The sequence below is a fragment of the Musca domestica genome, unplaced genomic scaffold, assembly GCF_030504385.1.
Source record: "Musca domestica strain aabys unplaced genomic scaffold, Musca_domestica.polishedcontigs.V.1.1 5, whole genome shotgun sequence".
In the NCBI taxonomy this organism is placed as follows: Eukaryota; Metazoa; Arthropoda; class Insecta; order Diptera; family Muscidae; genus Musca; species Musca domestica.
In genome coordinates this window covers 9,689,974-9,695,110 of record NW_026712346.1, presented here as the reverse complement: position 1 = coordinate 9,695,110, position 5,137 = coordinate 9,689,974, and positions in this window count along the sequence as shown.

The window sequence follows — 5,137 nt, the reverse complement described above, 5'->3', positions numbered from 1 at the left end:
GTCCGTACATAGTTTGGTCTTGTTGGCCCTATTGTACAGTCGTCTACTGTCCCTCCTTAAATAGGCTAAATGTTTTGACCACCAAACTGGTTGACATTTTTTGCATGGATAGGTTAGCAGACAGACTTTTTCATAACAATCTATCAAGGCACTCGTTATCGCATTTACGGAGTTGTCTATATCGAGGGTTGAGGTTAAGACCATGTTGTCGAAACAGTGAAGCCTAGGTATAGCCATCTCCGTAAATTTGTCCCAATTTTCCTTTTTTGGGTTTCTATGTGGTTTTTGATGAACACCCTCTACTAAGATTTTGAAAACTATCTTCCGGTGGCCTAAAAACGAGCACTCAGGAAAAACTTTCCAGTCTTGTATAAGAGATTCATCCTTGTTTGTAAGGAAGATGAGATTTAAACTCTTTTTGACAACAATAAACGTCTTTATCACCATTGGAGACCGCGTAAGAGACGTACTGCCCACTCCCAGTCCAGTTACCCAATTATAGTATATATAGGGTTCCTGAACCAGGGCTATGTCTACTTCAGCTTTCGTGAGGGATAGGAGGTGTTCGGCACCAGTTGCTTTGCAGTGATGCAGATTAATCTGCATGATGTTAAGTAGCTGCTGTTTCTTTTCTCGTAATGCAACGGCGTTAGCCGAAAACGGATCCAGCCGGCGTTGAAGTGCAATTTTCCCCCACGAGCTTGAAGGTACTCCTGGCCATCCGTATCCATAGATACTTTGATGACCAGGCCCTCTCCCTCAGTGCCTGAACTGACAAGACGCCAGTTGTCTGTTCTGAGGTTGGGGTTTTGTTTGCCCAGTATTGTCTGGATGCGTGCCGGATCCACGGATGGTGGTGGCACCCAGGCTGTCAATACCTTACGACAGTGGATGTCATTTAAGGATACAGCCGCCAGATCACAGCCTTGCCAGAGATCGCGAAATCCAGATACTGCGGTGACCAGGTAATCCTTAGATTCCTGGTTTTCGCAGCACATGACTTTCACGCCTTTGTAAATGGTTGCGCTGCCAAACTGCATTCTTCTTGGGTCACTCTCTCCCGTAAAGACAAGCTCTTTCAGTCGATCTTCGAATAGCAGCCATCGACTATCGTTGATTTTACCTTCCGGTTTAGCCTCTTCCGTCCTGTTTGGCCTGCCGTTTGTGACTTGACCTTCCCTTTGTGGTTTTTATCAGGCTTAGAGCTTGAAGGGGCTGGTAGGGGTCACGACCGACTTGCTGACGGACGGAGTGGAAGTTGTAGGTGTAGGCCGAGAAGCCGGGGCCGTAGATGCCTTCTTGGCCTCAGGGTGTGGTTCCTCTGTAGACCGACCCCTCTTCAACGCTGAGCATGAAGAGTTGTCGGCTTCTCTTGGAACTGCCGAGGCTACGGCTATCACGGGCTCCGGTTTCTTGGCCTTCCTGATTAAGAGAACAGCTTGGTAAATGCGGGTGGTTCTCTTCGAACTTTGCAATTACATTGAGGTTCATCTTAATCAGAATCCTTTCTCTCTCCGTTATTTATGGCCCCGCCTTTCTTCGCCTCCTTCGGGTCGGCGCCTTCGTGAGAGGTAGGGTCGCTGGTGGGATTCCTGCCAGTACCTACGTTGATAGCGTCTTGCCGATCGAGGCTTGTAACATCGGAAGTTACCGATGATGATCCCTCCTGGATTTGTGACTCTGCGCAAGTCTCATCGGGAGTGTTCTTAGCGGCTTTTTTAAATGACTTACCACTTTGAGACGAAGAAATGACCGTGATGTTAAGTTCCTCAGAGAGTGGTGAGTCATTTCCAAAACCAGAAGGAACACTTTCCTGACTGACCCTCAGCGTTTTTGTCTTTTCCAGGAGAGCGGACAATTGTTCACTATGTTGCTGAATACTGTCATGGATGACGTCACTGTAATTTAGTATTGGTCCTTGGTCGTTGCTTCACTGGAAGCAATAGTTTCATTGGTGGTTGTTGGGGGTTTGTTTTTGTTTGTATTATTTTTCTCCATATGAAAAGTCGAACTTGGAGGAGACGAGGTCCACCATGGCATAGCCCTACCATGGTAAGGACTTGGCAACTAAGCCTGTTACTCACTGAGGCGCCCAGGTATCAGTGAGGCAACCGTACGAATACAGTCGGTAACCTGACTGCAAACCGAGGAACACTGATGGGCACGGTTTACGCAACACCCAAGTGTTAGGGGGTCTTTGAGGCGCCAGTGGTTCGCCTCGTCAAACCAGGGAATCGTAGGTATAAACAGCTATGGGTTGTTATGGGCCCAAGCGTCTCTGTCAGGTATGTGTGTGTCAGGTGGGTAGAAGCTCAACCGTGGTGAAATGTAGTCACTTGCATTGGCTATCACTTCCACATTCCTTACACGTCTTAGGATCGCAGAATGTCCAAAGGGTTGACTGCGCCATTCGTTTACTTCTCTGAGTCCACTCTGCACTCCTGAATGCCTGTTCCTCCACATGTATACTCAGCGGACTTAAGCCCAGTAGAGTATCCAGTGCTGCTTGAGGCGTGCTCCTGAAGGCACTCGTTATTAGTAGGGATGCTGCTCGTTGAACTTTAATGTGTCGTGAGTATGTTAACTTCTTCAAAGAATACCACCATACTAGAGATCCATAGGATAAAATGGGGCGAATGATTGATTCATACATCCATTTAATGATGTGTAGTTTGAGGCCCCAGCTTTTACCTATGGAGTTCTTACAGGAATAGAGTGCGATCAAGTCTCTGTTAGGTCGTTCCTCAGTGTTCCTCTTCCAACTTAATTGGCGGTCAAGGATAGTGCCAAGGTATTTGGCTTCTGGTGAGAGGTTTAAAGTGACTCCATCTAGTCTCGGTGGTGTAAATGAAGGATATTTACGTTTTTAGTGAAAAGGACAAGCTCTGTTTTTGATGGGTTCACGCCTAGTCCATTGCGACGCGCCCACCGTGATAGGGTAACTAGAGATCTTTGCATTTGGTCAGAGATTGTTTGCAGGAATTTCCCAGCAATTAATAGGACGACACCTTCAGCGTATGCGACTACTTTTGTCCCTGTTACCTCTAGATCTATAAGTATATTGTTAATAACCAAAAGCCAGAGTAATAGTGATAGGACGCACCCTTGTGACGTGTCCCTAGTGACCAATTTCCTGACGGATGTTTCCCAATGCTCGAGTTGATGATTCTGCTGCTAAGCATAGTATCAATCCAGTCTATAAGGAGTTGGGGTACCTTAAGTTTTGATAGTGAGTCATGAATGGATTCTAACGTGACGTTGTTGAAGGCTCCCTCAATATCGAGGAAGGCAGCCAAGGTGAATAAGGACCCATTCATGTTCTTCTCTATATACCCTACGATTTGCGCTGTTTCAACAGATTTACCTTTCATATAGGCATGCTGAGCAGTGCTGATGGCGGTCTTGGGTAGTAGAGATCTGATCTCTATGTCCATCAGACTTTTCAATAAGAAGGATGAGAGACTTATCGGTCTGTAGTCCTTAGGAAGTGATTGACTCGGTTTCCCCGCTTTGAGGATATAAGTGACTGTGACTTCTCTCCATGATTCCGGGATGTAGGATAGACACAGACAAGCTTTGAAAATTTCCCCCAGTATTGGGGATATTGACGCTGAGACACGCTGGATCATACAGGGAATAATACCGTATGGTCCTGGGGATTTAAAAGGCTTGAATGTGTCTAACCCACTTAATTTTGGGTAAGCTAACAATCAACCAAGTTTTGGTCTCTAGCCGTATGATCACGATGCAATTGATCGGTTTGCCGATTGCTTGCCGTGTCGATACAGCCGGGGAAGTGTGTGTTGGCTAGCAGGTTGAGAGTCTCTAGTCCAGAGTCAGTCCATGTGCCGTTAGTCCGTTTTATACTTCCTATGGATTTAGGATCCTTCGAAAGGACTTTACGAAATCTGGAGGCATCGTTGACACTTTCTATCGACAAGTGAAGCATACTCAAGACGTGCGCTTGGACTTCTTGATCTCACTGTTGTACTTGTTAAAGGATGTCTTATAGGCATCCCAGTCCGTACATAGTTTGGTCTTGTTGGCCCTATTGTACAGTCGTCTACTGTCCCTCCTTAAATAGGCTAAATGTTTTGACCACCAAACTGGTTGACATTTTTTGCATGGATAGGTTAGCAGACAGACTTTTTCATAACAATCTATCAAGGCACTCGTTATCGCATTTACGGAGTTGTCTATATCGAGGGTTGAGGTTAAGACCATGTTGTCGAAACAGTGAAGCCTAGGTATAGCCATCTCCGTAAATTTGTCCCAATTTTCCTTTTTTGGGTTTCTATGTGGTTTTTGATGAACACCCTCTACTAAGATTTTGAAAACTATCTTCCGGTGGCCTAAAAACGAGCACTCAGGAAAAACTTTCCAGTCTTGTATAAGAGATTCATCCTTGTTTGTAAGGAAGATGAGATTTAAACTCTTTTTGACAACAATAAACGTCTTTATCACCATTGGAGACCGCGTAAGAGACGTACTGCCCACTCCCAGTCCAGTTACCCAATTATAGTATATATAGGGTTCCTGAACCAGGGCTATGTCTACTTCAGCTTTCGTGAGGGATAGGAGGTGTTCGGCACCAGTTGCTTTGCAGTGATGCAGATTAATCTGCATGATGGTAAGTAGCTGCTGTTTCTTTTCTCGTAATGCAACGGCGTTAGCCGAAAACGGATCCAGCCGGCGTTGAAGTGCAATTTTCCCCCACGAGCTTGAAGGTACTCCTGGCCATCCGTATCCATAGATACTTTGATGACCAGGCCCTCTCCCTCAGTGCCTGAACTGACAAGACGCCAGTTGTCTGTTCTGAGGTTGGGGTTTTGTTTGCCCAGTATTGTCTGGATGCGTGCCGGATCCACGGATGGTGGTGGCACCCAGGCTGTCAATACCTTACGACAGTGGATGTCATTTAAGGATACAGCCGCCAGATCACAGCCTTGCCAGAGATCGCGAAATCCAGATACTGCGGTGACCAGGTAATCCTTAGATTCCTGGTTTTCACAGCACATGACTTTCACGCCTTTGTAAATGGTTGCGCTGCCAAACTGCATTCTTCTTGGGTCACTCTCTCCCGTAAAGACAAGCTCTTTCAGTCGATCTTCGAATAGCAGCCATCGACTATCGTTGA